At 47.1% G+C, this 14,695-nt stretch overlaps 12 non-coding genes across 12 annotated transcripts; all 12 read left to right on the forward strand.

Annotated features, from left to right (window-relative positions):
• The first annotated feature begins 416 nt into the window (after positions 1-416).
• Positions 417-488, forward strand: TRNAP-CGG (transfer RNA proline (anticodon CGG)). The gene has a single exon. It is a non-coding gene; the product is annotated as a tRNA-Pro (tRNA).
• An 887-nt stretch (positions 489-1,375) lies between these two features.
• TRNAP-AGG (transfer RNA proline (anticodon AGG)) lies at positions 1,376-1,447 on the forward strand. Its single transcript has one exon. It is a non-coding gene; the product is annotated as a tRNA-Pro (tRNA).
• A 749-nt stretch (positions 1,448-2,196) lies between these two features.
• TRNAL-CAA (transfer RNA leucine (anticodon CAA)) lies at positions 2,197-2,308 on the forward strand. Its single transcript has 2 exons — positions 2,197-2,234; positions 2,263-2,308. It is a non-coding gene; the product is annotated as a tRNA-Leu (tRNA).
• Positions 2,309-4,205: 1,897 nt separating this feature from the next.
• TRNAP-AGG (transfer RNA proline (anticodon AGG)) lies at positions 4,206-4,277 on the forward strand. Its single transcript has one exon. It is a non-coding gene; the product is annotated as a tRNA-Pro (tRNA).
• A 747-nt stretch (positions 4,278-5,024) lies between these two features.
• TRNAL-CAA (transfer RNA leucine (anticodon CAA)) lies at positions 5,025-5,136 on the forward strand. Its single transcript has 2 exons — positions 5,025-5,062; positions 5,091-5,136. It is a non-coding gene; the product is annotated as a tRNA-Leu (tRNA).
• Positions 5,137-7,033: 1,897 nt separating this feature from the next.
• On the forward strand, positions 7,034-7,105 carry TRNAP-AGG (transfer RNA proline (anticodon AGG)). The gene has a single exon. It is a non-coding gene; the product is annotated as a tRNA-Pro (tRNA).
• Positions 7,106-7,491: 386 nt separating this feature from the next.
• TRNAV-AAC (transfer RNA valine (anticodon AAC)) lies at positions 7,492-7,564 on the forward strand. Its single transcript has one exon. It is a non-coding gene; the product is annotated as a tRNA-Val (tRNA).
• Positions 7,565-7,853: 289 nt separating this feature from the next.
• Positions 7,854-7,965, forward strand: TRNAL-CAA (transfer RNA leucine (anticodon CAA)). Its single transcript has 2 exons — positions 7,854-7,891; positions 7,920-7,965. It is a non-coding gene; the product is annotated as a tRNA-Leu (tRNA).
• A 1,886-nt stretch (positions 7,966-9,851) lies between these two features.
• On the forward strand, positions 9,852-9,923 carry TRNAP-AGG (transfer RNA proline (anticodon AGG)). The gene has a single exon. It is a non-coding gene; the product is annotated as a tRNA-Pro (tRNA).
• Positions 9,924-10,671: 748 nt separating this feature from the next.
• Positions 10,672-10,783, forward strand: TRNAL-CAA (transfer RNA leucine (anticodon CAA)). Its single transcript has 2 exons — positions 10,672-10,709; positions 10,738-10,783. It is a non-coding gene; the product is annotated as a tRNA-Leu (tRNA).
• Positions 10,784-13,500: 2,717 nt separating this feature from the next.
• On the forward strand, positions 13,501-13,612 carry TRNAL-CAA (transfer RNA leucine (anticodon CAA)). The gene is made up of 2 exons: positions 13,501-13,538; positions 13,567-13,612. It is a non-coding gene; the product is annotated as a tRNA-Leu (tRNA).
• A 937-nt stretch (positions 13,613-14,549) lies between these two features.
• TRNAP-CGG (transfer RNA proline (anticodon CGG)) lies at positions 14,550-14,621 on the forward strand. The gene has a single exon. It is a non-coding gene; the product is annotated as a tRNA-Pro (tRNA).
• Positions 14,622-14,695: the final 74 nt, after the last annotated feature.

Consider the following 14,695-nt stretch of genomic DNA (forward strand, 5'->3'; position numbering starts at 1 on the left):
ACTGCTTAGCCTACGCTACCACTAGGGCAGCTAGTCCGAAAAGGTTGACTTACAACCACACCATAAGGGTTGCTTGGCATGGTACAAGGTGATCACTTTAACTAGTGAGCATCATATACCAGGCCAACTTCTCACACCCTCCCTTGCTTCTGGGGTGGAAGTTTATGGGGCAAGGGTCCAGGACTTGCAGAGAAGTACAAGTGCCAGAAAGTGCCTGCAGTTCTCATCAGTGCCTTTTTTCTGCTCACTGGCAGCTAGGATATCGGTTGATCCCTTCCTTGCAAGAGTGAAAAAAACAACACCTTGAGAGAAAACATGACTTTGTGTGGCTCACATAGAGAGAGAGCAGCCAAATAGCACTGCTTTTTTTCTGAAAGACGCATCAGAAATTGTTCAAATTGCTGACAGGGGAATCAGGCTCGTTGGTCTAGGGGTATGATTCTCGCTTCGGGTGCGAGAGGTCCCGGGTTCAAATCCCGGACGAGCCCATGTTGTGGAATTATTTTTAGGCTGCTTATTATATAGGACCATTTCTTCTTTTCAATGCTATAAGACGCCGTGTATGGTGAGAAAGTTCCTTTCCCTGCACGCTGTTTCCCAGTTTTGGCGTATAGAATTACAGTGCCGGACTTCGTTGCAACTGCTTTTCTGGGGTGGACCATCAGTGTAGGAACATTAAATTCAAAGTGTTTTTCTAGCGTGATTTCAGGTTTGGTTTTAAAATCGCCTTTTGGAATAAAAGTGGTCCTCGTTCCTTTCTTCCAAAGAAAGAGATCGGGTAAGGAGGGTCCAACGTTGAGCTTCATGGACATTGGCCCTTGGTCTGTGCTTTCCAGCCCACTACATGCCAAGAAGATTCCTGCAAGAGTATCTGTTTCTGTGGTGTAGTGGTTATCACGTTCGCTTTACACGCGAAAGGTCCCTGGTTCGAGACCGGGCAAAAACAGCAGCTTATTGCTTGCATTTACTCTCTCAACTTATAGGAAAGCTGAGATAATGGAAGCTGTCTATCCCTCACCAGCGTGACGTACTGTGCTCCAGGGGCTTCAGTGACAGCTCAAAAAGAGAAGTGACGATAGTTTGCGCCATTCGTTTGCACGTCCTTTTGTACTGAAGGGTGGGCCTACTTGATGAAAGCAAGGCATGAGAGCAGAAATTGTTTTATTGTCCTCACCGAGAGCTTACACCTAGAGCAGACAAAATGTCTGAAGGATGGAGGTATTTTCATTTCTTGTTCGATGACGGCCATGGAAAAGACAGCAACCATATTGCAGAAGAGAGCAGCATGTGCAGTTGCTTGCTTTGGGTGAATCATTCACCAACTCGCTGCCAATAACCCCCGGAGCCGGTGCAAAAGGTGACTCTTGTGTGCCTCGGCTCGTTGGTCTAGGGGTATGATTCTCGCTTAGGGTGCGAGAGGTCCCGGGTTCAAATCCCGGACGAGCCCTTTTTTAGAGGTAAACATACGAATCCTACTCAAAACTGACAATGCCTGACTATTTCTCATTACATTCGGCGCATTGTTGCACAAATTATTTTGAACCTCAGAAGAAAAACGGATATCCATGCTTTTTCTGCCTTCATGCTTAGTCTGTGTGTGTCCCAGGTGATGCTTTCCCAAGCTGTACTTGTTGGCATTTAGGCATCAGATATTTGTCTGTCGATGCCTGCATAAGTAAATTTTTAATACGTCTAATTGCAAGCATGTTGGCTGATATCTCTGCAGTTTTCACACTTGCTCCTCGCTTTCTGAGTGGCTGCTGATACAGCAGAATAGAAGTAGAGAGAATCCTTGAGAGGAACCTTGCTCTAACAGTAAAACACAGCAAGTTAATTTCTGTAGTGTAGTGGTCATCACGTTCGCCTAACACGCGAAAGGTCCCCGGTTCGAGACCGGGCAGAAACACTGTGCATGAGCTGCTTTTATGTGCACCCTCTAAAACCTTATTATCTCAATGCAAGCTTAAGAAGAGGCGGTCCATGAACCCAGCGAGCCGTGGGAAACTTCCTTTACTTTTCCAAGACGAAACAAAGTAATCCGCATCCATCAGTGGTCGCTCTTGTGCCTAGCTTTTTTTTTTTATCATGCCATGTTGTATTGTGGGGCCTTTACACCTGTGACATTGCTGCGAACGCTGTAAGTGCAAACATTGGCAAGTGCAGACAGAAGAGTCAGACCTGTACATAGCCAGGGCTGTCAGGATGGCCGAGTGGTCTAAGGCGCCAGACTCAAGAGAGCTTGATCTTCAGTGCAACTGAGACTTCTGGTCTCCTCATGGAGGCGTGGGTTCAAATCCCACTTCTGACAGGTCTCTTTTACACCCTTAAATCGTCCTGTTTTTTTGCAGTGCATTCCCCACACACCACAATCTTTGCACGGACCTGTAACATATGACGAGAAATCCACCAACGATCAGGCTGGGCCCTCAATCACAATTCCATGTATTCCTGGAAGGGACACCTCAGGCACACCTTCCGTTAAATTTGCACTCCATCACACTAACTGCTGTGCTGGTTTCTCATTAAGCAGTTGATCCCATCTTTGTTGTAAGGCTCTCCTGCCACCTTTTGGGCGGAGAAGGCACTGTCCCTGCAACAACACAGGCAGACATGTTCAACAGGGCTTCCTGGTTATGTGGGAGGAGCAGATTGTCATTGGTCCCCCCTTGCGAATTTTAATTTACATAAGGAAGACAGAGAGGTAGCTGGGAGTAGGCAGTACACACGGACATTGAACTCTATCTTGTGATTTGCAGCCAATTCTAGATTGAGGCAGGAGGAAAGGAGGTGACTTGCCCAACAATGGCCATTCTGGGAATTCAGCCACCCTGGGTCTCCCAGGTGAGTGTTTCAGTCCTGCGAGCCACTCATATAAATCTCGCCTGATCGAGCCTGATCGAGCGCTGAGTGAGCGTGTTTGAATCCAAGAATCAAACACCTCTTTCTTAGGAGCAAGAATTGGCAGGCCCTCCCTTGCTTCTGGGGTGGAAGTTTATGGGGCAAGGGTCCAGGACTTGCAGAGAAGTACAAGTGCCAGAAAGTGCCTGCAGTTCTCATCAGTGCCTTTTTTCTGCTCACTGGCAGCTAGGATATCGGCTGATCCCTTCCTTGCAAGAGTGAAAAAAACAACACCTTGAGAGAAAACATGACTTTGTGTGGCTCACATAGAGAGAGAGCAGCCAAATAGCACTGCTTTGTTTCTGAAAGACGCATCAGAAATTGTTCAAATTGCTGACAGGGGAATCAGGCTCGTTGGTCTAGGGATATGATTCTCACTTCGGGTGCGAGAGGTCCCGGGTTCAAATCCCGGACGAGCCCATGTTGTGGAATTATTTTTAGGCTGCTTATTATGTAGGACCATTTCTTCTTTTCAATGCTATAAGACGCCGTGTATGGTGAAAAAGTTCCATTCCCTGCACGCTGTTTCCCAGTTTTGGCGTATAGAATTTCAGTGCCGGACTTCTTTGCAACTGCTTTTCTGGGGTGGACCATCAGTGTAGGAACATTAAATTCAAAGTGTTTTTCTAGCGTGATTTCAGATTTGGTTTTAAAATCGCCTTTTGGAATAAAAGTGGTCCTCGTTCCTTTCTTCCAAAGAAAGAGATCGGGTAAGGAGGGTCCAACGTTGAGCTTCATGGACATTGTCCCTTGGTCTGTGCTTTCCAGCCCACTACATGCCAAGAAGATTGCTGCAAGAGTATCTGTTTCTGTGGTGTAGTGGTTATCACGTTCGCTTTACACGCGAAAGGTCCCTGGTTCGAGACCGGGCAAAAACAGCAGCTTATTGCTTGCATTTACTCTCTCAACTTATAGGAAAGCTGAGATAATGGAAGCTGTCTATCCCTCACCAGCGTGACGTACTGTGCTCCAGGGGCTTCAGTGACAGCTCAAAAAGAGAAGTGACGATAGTTTGCGCCATTCGTTTGCATGTCCTTTTGTACTGAAGGGTGGGCCTACTTGATGAAAGCAAGGCATGAGAGCAGAAATTGTTTTATTGTCCTCACCGAGAGCTTACACCTAGAGCAGACAAAATGTCTGAAGGATGGAGGTATTTTCATTTCTTGTTCGATGACGGCCATGGAAAAGACAGCAACCATATTGCAGAAGAGAGCAGCATGTGCAGTTGCTTGCTTTGGGTGAATCATTCACCAACTCGCTGCCAATAACCCCCGGAGCCGGTGCAAAAGGTGACTCTTCTGTGCCTCGGCTCGTTGGTCTAGGGGTATGATTCTCGCTTAGGGTGCGAGAGGTCCCGGGTTCAAATCCCGGACGAGCCCTTTTTTAGAGGTAAACATACGAATCCTACTCAAAACTGACAATGCCTGACTATTTCTCATTACACTCGGCGCATTGTTGCACAAATTATTTTGAACCTCAGAAGAAAAACGGATATCCATGCTTTTTCTGCCTTCATGCTTAGTCTGTGTGTGTCCCAGGTGATGCTTTCCCAAGCTGTACTTGCTGGCATTTAGGCATCAGATATTTGTCTGTCGATGCCTGCATAAGTAAATTTTTAATACGTCTAATTGCAAGCATGTTGGCTGATATCTCTGCAGTTTTCACACTTGCTCCTCGCTTTCTGAGTGGCTGCTGATACAGCAGAATAGAAGTAGAGAGAATCCTTGAGAGGAACCTTGCTCTAACAGTAAAACACAGCAAGTTAATTTCTGTAGTGTAGTGGTCATCACGTTCGCCTAACACGCGAAAGGTCCCCGGTTCGAGACCGGGCAGAAACACTGTGCATGAGCTGCTTTTATGTGCACCCTCTAAAACCTTATTATCTCAATGCAAGCTTAAGAAGAGGCGGTCCATGAACCCAGCGAGCCGTGGGAAACTTCCTTTACTTTTCCAAGACGAAACAAAGTAATCCGCATCCATCAGTGGTCGCTCTTGTGCCTAGCTTTTTTTTTATCATGCCATGTTGTATTGTGGGGCCTTTACACCTGTGACATTGCTGCGAACGCTGTAAGTGCAAACATTGGCAAGTGCAGACAGAAGAGTCAGACCTGTACATAGCCAGGGCTGTCAGGATGGCCGAGTGGTCTAAGGCGCCAGACTCAAGAGAGCTTGATCTTCAGTGCAACTGAGACTTCTGGTCTCCTCATGGAGGCGTGGGTTCAAATCCCACTTCTGACAGGTCTCTTTTACACCCTTAAATCGTCCTGTTTTTTTGCAGTGCATTCCCCACACACCACAATCTTTGCACGGACCTGTAACATATGACGAGAAATCCACCAACGATCAGGCTGGGCCCTCAATCACAATTCCATGTATTCCTGGAAGGGACACCTCAGGCACACCTTCCGTTAAATTTGCACTCCATCACACTAACTGCTGTGCTGGTTTCTCATTAAGCAGTTGATCCCATCTTTGTTGTGAGGCTCTCCTGCCACCTTTTGGGCGGAGAAGGCACTGTCCCTGCAACAACACAGGCAGACATGTTCAACAGGGCTTCCTGGTTATGTGGGAGGAGCAGATTGTCATTGGTCCCCCCTTGCGAATTTTAATTTACATAAGGAAGACAGAGAGGTAGCTGGGAGTAGGCAGTACACACGGACATTGAACGCTATCTTGTGATTTGCAGCCAATTCTAGATTGAGGCAGGAGGAAAGGAGGTGACTTGCCCAACAATGGCCATTCTGGGAATTCAGCCACCCTGGGTCTCCCAGGTGAGTGTTTCAGTCCTGCGAGCCACTCATATAAATCTCGCCTGATCGAGCATCATTGAGTGCTGAGTGAGCGTGTTTGAATCCAAGAATCAAACCCCTCTTTCTTAGGAGCAAGAATTGGCAGGCCCTCCCTTGCTTCTGGGGTGGAAGTTAATGGGGCAAGGGTCCAGGACTTGCAGAGAAGTACAAGTGCCAGAAAGTGCCTGCAGTTCTCATCAGTGCCTTTTTTCTGCTCACTGGCAGCTAGGATATCGGCTGATCCCTTCCTTGCAAGAGTGAAAAAAACAACACCTTGAGAGAAAACATGACTTTGTGTGGCTCACATAGAGAGAGAGCAGCCAAATAGCACTGCTTTGTTTCTGAAAGACGCATCAGAAATTGTTCAAATTGCTGACAGGGGAATCAGGCTCGTTGGTCTAGGGATATGATTCTCACTTCGGGTGCGAGAGGTCCCGGGTTCAAATCCCGGACGAGCCCATGTTGTGGAATTATTTTTAGGCTGCTTATTATGTAGGACCATTTCTTCTTTTCAATGCTATAAGACGCCGTGTATGGTGAAAAAGTTCCTTTCCCTGCACGCTGTTTCCCAGTTTTGGCGTATAGAATTTCAGTGCCGGACTTCTTTGCAACTGCTTTTCTGGGGTGGACCATCAGTGTAGGAACATTAAATTCAAAGTGTTTTTCTAGCGTGATTTCAGGTATGGTTTTAAAATCGCCTTTTGGAATAAAAGTGGTCCTCGTTGCTTTCTTCCAAAGAAAGAGATCGGGTAAGGAGGGTCCAACGTTGAGCTTCATGGACATTGGCCCTTGGTCTGTGCTTTCCAGCCCACTACATGCCAAGAAGATTGCGGCAAAAGTATCTGTTTCTGTGGTGTAGTGGTTATCACGTTCGCTTTACACGCGAAAGGTCCCTGGTTCGAGACAGGGCAGAAACAGCAGCTTATTGTTTGCATTTACTCTCTCAACTTATAGGAAAGCTGAGATAATGGAAGCTGTCTATCCCTCACCAGCGTGACGTACTGTGCTCCAGGGGCATCAGTGACAGCTCAAAAAGAGAAGTGACGATAGTTTGCGCCTTTCTTTTGTATGTCCTTTTGTACTGAAGGGTGGGCCTACTTGATGAAAGCAAGGCATGAGAGCAGAAATTGTTTTATTGTCCTCACCGAGAGCATACACCTAGAGCAAACAAAATGTCTGAAGGATGGAGGTATTTTCATTTCTTGTTCGATGACGGCCATGGAAAAGACAGCAACCATATTGCAGAAGAGAGCAGCATGTGCAGTTGCTTGCTTTGGGTGAATCATTCACCAACTCGCTGCCAATAACCCCCGGAGCCGGTGCAAAAGGCGACTCTTGTGTGCCTCGGCTCGTTGGTCTAGGGGTATGATTCTCGCTTAGGGTGCGAGAGGTCCCGGGTTCAAATCCCGGACGAGCCCTTTTTTAGAGGTAAGCATACGAATCCTACTCCAAACTGACAATGCCTGACAATTTCTCATTACACTCGGCGCATTGTTGCACAAATTATTTTGAACCTCAGAAGAAAAACGGATATCCATGCTTTTTCTGCCTTCATGCTTAGTCTGTGTGTGTCCCAGGTGATGCTTTCCCAAGCTGTACTTGCTGGCATTTAGGCATCAGATATTTGTCTGTCGATGCCTGCATAAGTACATTTTTAATACGTCTAATTGCAAGCATGTTGGCTGATATCTCTGCAGTTTTCACACTTGCTCCTCGCTTTCTGAGTGGCTGCTGATACAGCAGAATAGAAGTAGAGAGAATCCTTGAGAGGAACCTTGCTCTAACAGTAAAACACAGCAAGTTAGTTTCTGTAGTGTAGTGGTCATCATGTTCGCCTAACACGCGAAAGGTCCCCGGTTCGAGACCGGGCAGAAACACTGTGCATGAGCTGCTTTTATGTGCACCCTCTAAAACCTTATTATCTCAATGCAAGCTTAAGAAGAGGCGGTCCATGAACCCAGCGAGCCGTGGGAAACTTCCTTTACTTTTCCAAGACGAAACAAAGTAATCCGCATCCATCAGTGGTCGCTCTTGTGCCTAGCTTTTTTTTTTATCATGCCATGTTGTATTGTGGGGCCTTTACACCTGTGACATTGCTGCGAACGCTGTAAGTGCAAACATTGGCAAGTGCAGACAGAAGAGTCAGACCTGTACATAGCCAGGGCTGTCAGGATGGCCGAGTGGTCTAAGGCGCCAGACTCAAGAGAGCTTGATCTTCAGTGCAACTGAGACTTCTGGTCTCCTCATGGAGGCGTGGGTTCAAATCCCACTTCTGACAGGTCTCTTTTACACCCTTAAATCGTCCTGTTTTTTGCAGTGCATTCCCCACACACCACAATCTTTGCACGGACCTGTAACATATGACGAGAAATCCACCAACGATCAGGCTGGGCCCTCAATCACAATTCCATGTATTCCTGGAAGGGACACCTCAGGCACACCTTCCGTTAAATTTGCACTCCATCACACTAACTGCTGTGCTGGTTTCTCATTAAGCAGTTGATCCCATCTTTGTTGTGAGGCTCTCCTGCCACCTTTTGGGCGGAGAAGGCACTGTCCCTGCAACAACACAGGCAGACATGTTCAACAGGGCTTCCTGGTTATGTGGGAGGAGCAGATTGTCATTGGTCCCCCCTTGCGAATTTTAATTTACATAAGGAAGACAGAGAGGTAGCTGGGAGTAGGCAGTACACACGGACATTGAACTCTATCTTGTGATTTGCAGCCAATTCTAGATTGAGGCAGGAGGAAAGGAGGTGACTTGCCCAACAATGGCCATTCTGGGAATTCAGCCACCCTGGGTCTCCCAGGTGAGTGTTTCAGTCCTGCGAGCCACTCATATAAATCTCGCCTGATCGAGCGCTGAGTGAGCGTGTTTGAATCCAAGAATCAAACACCTCTTTCTTAGGAGCAAGAATTGGCAGGCCCTCCCTTGCTTCTGGGGTGGAAGTTTATGGGGCAAGGGTCCAGGACTTGCAGAGAAGTACAAGTGCCAGAAAGTGCCTGCAGTTCTCATCAGTGCCTTTTTTCTGCTCACTGGCAGCTAGGATATCGGCTGATCTCTTCCTTGCAAGAGTGAAAAAAACAACACCTTGAGAGAAAACATGACTTTGTGTGGCTCACATAGAGAGAGAGCAGCCAAATAGCACTGCTTTGTTTCTGAAAGACGCATCAGAAATTGTTCAAATTGCTGACAGGGGAATCAGGCTCGTTGGTCTAGGGGTATGATTCTCGCTTCGGGTGCGAGAGGTCCCGGGTTCAAATCCCTGACGAGCCCATGTTGTGGAATTATTTTTAGGCTGCTTATTATATAGGACCATTTCTTCTTTTCAATGCTATAAGACGCCGTGTATGGTGAGAAAGTTCCTTTCCCTGCACGCTGTTTCCCAGTTTTGGCGTATAGAATTTCAGTGCCGGACTTCTTTGCAACTGCTTTTCTGGGGTGGACCATCAGTGTAGGAACATTAAATTCAAAGTGTTTTTCTAGCGTGATTTCAGGTTTGGTTTTAAAATCGCCTTTTGGAATAAAAGTGGTCCTCGTTCCTTTCTTCCAAAGAAAGAGATCGGGTAAGGAGGGTCCAACGTTGAGCTTCATGGACATTGTCCCTTGGTCTGTGCTTTCCAGCCCACTACATGCCAAGAAGATTGCTGCAAGAGTATCTGTTTCTGTGGTGTAGTGGTTATCACGTTCGCTTTACACGCGAAAGGTCCCTGGTTCGAGACCGGGCAAAAACAGCAGCTTATTGCTTGCATTTACTCTCTCAACTTATAGGAAAGCTGAGATAATGGAAGCTGTCTATCCCTCACCAGCATGACGTACTGTGCTCCAGGGGCTTCAGTGACAGCTCAAAAAGAGAAGTGACGATAGTTTGCGCCATTCGTTTGCACGTCCTTTTGTACTGAAGGGTGGGCCTACTTGATGAAAGCAAGGCATGAGAGCAGAAATTGTTTTATTGTCCTCACCGAGAGCTTACACCTAGAGCAGACAAAATGTCTGAAGGATGGAGGTATTTTCATTTCTTGTTCGATGACGGCCATGGAAAAGACAGCAACCATATTGCAGAAGAGAGCAGCATGTGCAGTTGCTTGCTTTGGGTGAATCATTCACCAACTCGCTGCCAATAACCCCCGGAGCCGGTGCAAAAGGTGACTCTTGTGTGCCTCGGCTCGTTGGTCTAGGGGTATGATTCTCGCTTAGGGTGCGAGAGGTCCCGGGTTCAAATCCCGGACGAGCCCTTTTTTAGAGGTAAACATACGAATCCTACTCAAAACTGACAATGCCTGACTATTTCTCATTACACTCGGCGCATTGTTGCACAAATTATTTTGAACCTCAGAAGAAAAACGGATATCCATGCTTTTTCTGCCTTCATGCTTAGTCTGTGTGTGTCCCAGGTGATGCTTTCCCAAGCTGTACTTGTTGGCATTTAGGCATCAGATATTTGTCTGTCGATGCCTGCATAAGTAAATTTTTAATACGTCTAATTGCAAGCATGTTGGCTGATATCTCTGCAGTTTTCACACTTGCTCCTCGCTTTCTGAGTGGCTGCTGATACAGCAGAATAGAAGTAGAGAGAATCCTTGAGAGGAACCTTGCTCTAACAGTAAAACACAGCAAGTTAATTTCTGTAGTGTAGTGGTCATCACGTTCGCCTAACACGCGAAAGGTCCCCGGTTCGAGACCGGGCAGAAACACTGTGCATGAGCTGCTTTTATGTGCACCCTCTAAAACCTTATTATCTCAATGCAAGCTTAAGAAGAGGCGGTCCATGAACCCAGCGAGCCGTGGGAAACTTCCTTTACTTTTCCAAGACGAAACAAAGTAATCCGCATCCATCAGTGGTCGCTCTTGTGCCTAGCTTTTTTTTTTATCATGCCATGTTGTATTGTGGGGCCTTTACACCTGTGACATTGCTGCGAACGCTGTAAGTGCAAACATTGGCAAGTGCAGACAGAAGAGTCAGACCTGTACATAGCCAGGGCTGTCAGGATGGCCGAGTGGTCTAAGGCGCCAGACTCAAGAGAGCTTGATCTTCAGTGCAACTGAGACTTCTGGTCTCCTCATGGAGGCGTGGGTTCAAATCCCACTTCTGACAGGTCTCTTTTACACCCTTAAATCGTCCTGTTTTTTTGCAGTGCATTCCCCACACACCACAATCTTTGCACGGACCTGTAACATATGACGAGAAATCCACCAACGATCAGGCTGGGCCCTCAATCACAATTCCATGTATTCCTGGAAGGGACACCTCAGGCACACCTTCCGTTAAATTTGCACTCCATCACACTAACTGCTGTGCTGGTTTCTCATTAAGCAGTTGATCCCATCTTTGTTGTGAGGCTCTCCTGCCACCTTTTGGGCGGAGAAGGCACTGTCCCTGCAACAACACAGGCAGACATGTTCAACAGGGCTTCCTGGTTATGTGGGAGGAGCAGATTGTCATTGGTCCCCCCTTGCGAATTTTAATTTACATAAGGAAGACAGAGAGGTAGCTGGGAGTAGGCAGTACACACGGACATTGAACGCTATCTTGTGATTTGCAGCCAATTCTAGATTGCGGCAGGAGGAAAGGAGGTGACTTGCCCAACAATGGCCATTCTGGGAATTCAGCCACCCTGGGTCTCCCATGTGAGTGTTTCAGTCCTGCGAGCCACTCATATAAATCTCGCCTGATCGAGCCTCATTGAGTGCTGAGTGAGCGTGTTTGAATCCAAGAATCAAACACCTCTTTCTTAGGAGCAAGAATTGGCAGGCCCTCCCTTGCTTCTGGGGTGGAAGTTAATGGGGCAAGGGTCCAGGACTTGCAGAGAAGTACAAGTGCCAGAAAGTGCCTGCAGTTCTCATCAGTGCCTTTTTTCTGCTCACTGGCAGCTAGGATATCGGCTGATCCCTTCCTTGCAAGAGTGAAAAAAGCAACACCTTGAGAGAAAACATGACTTTGTGTGGCTCACATAGAGAGAGAGCAGCCAAATAGCACTGCTTTTTTTCTGAAAGACGCATCAGAAATTGTTCAAATTGCTGACAGGGGAATCAGGCTCGTTGGTCTAGGGGTATGATTCTCGCTTCGGGTGCGAGAGGTCCCGGGTTCAAATCCCAGACGAGCCCATGTTGTGGAATTATTTTTAGGCTGCTTATTATATAGGACCATTTCTTCTTTTCAATGCTATAAGACGCCGTGTATGGTGAAAAAGTTCCTTTCCCTGCACGCTGTTTCCCAGTTTTGGCGTATAGAATTTCAGTGCCGGACTTCTTTGCAACTGCTTTTCTGGGGTGGACCATCAGTGTAGGAACATTAAATTCAAAGTGTTTTTCTAGCGTGATTTCAGGTATGGTTTTAAAATCGCCTTTTGGAATAAAAGTGGTCCTCGTTGCTTTCTTCCAAAGAAAGAGATCGGGTAAGGAGGGTCCAACGTTGAGCTTCATGGACATTGGCCCTTGGTCTGTGCTTTCCAGCCCACTACATGCCAAGAAGATTGCTGCAAGAGTATCTGTTTCTGTGGTGTAGTGGTTATCACGTTCGCTTTACATGCGAAAGGTCCCTGGTTCGAGACCGGGCAAAAACAGCAGCTTATTGCTTGCATTTACTCTCTCAACTTATAGGAAAGCTGAGATAATGGAAGCTGTCTATCCCTCACCAGCGTGACGTACTGTGCTCCAGGGGCTTCAGTGACAGCTCAAAAAGAGAAGTGACGATAGTTTGCGCCATTCGTTTGCACGTCCTTTTGTACTGAAGGGTGGGCCTACTTGATGAAAGCAAGGCATGAGAGCAGAAATTGTTTTATTGTCCTCACCGAGAGCTTACACCTAGAGCAGACAAAATGTCTGAAGGATGGAGGTATTTTCATTTCTTGTTCGATGACGGCCATGGAAAAGACAGCAACCATATTGCAGAAGAGAGCAGCATGTGCAGTTGCTTGCTTTGGGTGAATCATTCACCAACTCGCTGCCAATAACCCCCGGAGCCGGTGCAAAAGGTGACTCTTGTGTGCCTCGGCTCGTTGGTCTAGGGGTATGATTCTCGCTTAGGTTGTGAGAGGTCCCGGGTTCAAATCTCCGACGAGCCCTTTTTTAGAGGTAAACATACGAATCCTACTCAAAACTGACAATGCCTGACTATTTCTCATTACATTCGGCGCATTGTTGCACAAATTATTTTGAACCTCAGAAGAAAAACGGATATCCATGCTTTTTCTGCCTTCATGCTTAGTCTGTGTGTGTCCCAGGTGATGCTTTCCCAAGCTGTACTTGCTGGCATTTAGGCATCAGATATTTGTCTGTCGATGCCTGCATAAGTAAATTTTTAATACGTCTAATTGCAAGCATGTTGGCTGATATCTCTGCAGTTTTCACACTTGCTCCTCGCTTTCTGAGTGGCTGCTGATACAGCAGAATAGAAGTAGAGAGAATCCTTGAGAGGAACCTTGTTCTAACAGTAAAACACAGCAAGTTAATTTCTGTAGTGTAGTGGTCATCACGTTCGCCTAACACGCGAAAGGTCCCCGGTTCGAGACCGGGCAGAAACACTGTGCATGAGCTGCTTTTATGTGCACCCTCTAAAACCTTATTATCTCAATGCAAGCTTAAGAAGAGGCGGTCCATGAACCCAGCGAGCCGTGGGAAACTTCCTTTACTTTTCCAAGACGAAACAAAGTAATCCGCATCCATCAGTGGTCGCTCTTGTGCCTAGCTTTTTTTTTTATCATGCCATGTTGTATTGTGGGGCCTTTACACCTGTGACATTGCTGCGAACGCTGTAAGTGCAAACATTGGCAAGTGCAGACAGAAGAGTCAGACCTGTACATAGCCAGGGCTGTCAGGATGGCCGAGTGGTCTAAGGCGCCAGACTCAAGAGAGCTTGATCTTCAGTGCAACTGAGACTTCTGGTCTCCTCATGGAGGCGTGGGTTCAAATCCCACTTCTGACAGGTCTCTTTTACACCCTTAAATCGTCCTGTTTTTTTGCAGTGCATTCCCCACACACCACAATCTTTGCACGGACCTGTAACATATGACGAGAAATCCACCAACGATCAGGCTGGGCCCTCAATCACAATTCCATGTATTCCTGGAAGGGACACCTCAGGCACACCTTCCGTTAAATTTGCACTCCATCACACTAACTGCTGTGCTGGTTTCTCATTAAGCAGTTGATCCCATCTTTGTTGTGAGGCTCTCCTGCCACCTTTTGGGCGGAGAAGGCACTGTCCCTGCAACAACACAGGCAGACATGTTCAACAGGGCTTCCTGGTTATGTGGGAGGAGCAGATTGTCATTGGTCCCCCCTTGCGAATTTTAATTTACATAAGGAAGACAGAGAGGTAGCTGGGAGTAGGCAGTACACACGGACATTGAACGCTATCTTGTGATTTGCAGCCAATTCTAGATTGCGGCAGGAGGAAAGGAGGTGACTTGCCCAACAATGGCCATTCTGGGAATTCAGCCACCCTGGGTCTCCCAGGTGAGTGTTTCAGTCCTGCGAGCCACTCATATAAATCTCGCCTGATCGAGCCTCATTGAGTGCTGAGTGAGCGTGTTTGAATCCAAGAATCAAACACCTCTTTCTTAGGAGCAAGAATTGCCAGGCCCTCCCTTGCTTCTGGGGTGGAAGTTAATGGGGCAAGGGTCCAGGACTTGCAGAGAAGTACAAGTGCCAGAAAGTGCCTGCAGTTCTCATCAGTGCCTTTTTTCTGCTCACTGGCAGCTAGGATATCGGCTGATCCCTTCCTTGCAAGAGTGAAAAAAACAACACCTTGAGAGAAAACATGACTTTGTGTGGCTCACATAGAGAGAGAGCAGCCAAATAGCACTGCTTTGTTTCTGAAAGACGCATCAGAAATTGTTCAAATTGCTGACAGTGCATCAGGCTCGTTGGTCTAGGGGTATGATTCTCACTTCGGGTGCGAGAGGTCCCGGGTTCAAATCCCGGACGAGCCCATGTTGTGGAATTATTTTTAGGCTGCTTATTATGTAGGACCATTAATTCTTTTCAATGCTATAAGACGCCGTGT

This window comes from Triturus cristatus, chromosome 10 (assembly GCF_964204655.1).
Source record: "Triturus cristatus chromosome 10, aTriCri1.1, whole genome shotgun sequence".
Taxonomy (NCBI): domain Eukaryota; kingdom Metazoa; phylum Chordata; class Amphibia; order Caudata; family Salamandridae; genus Triturus; species Triturus cristatus.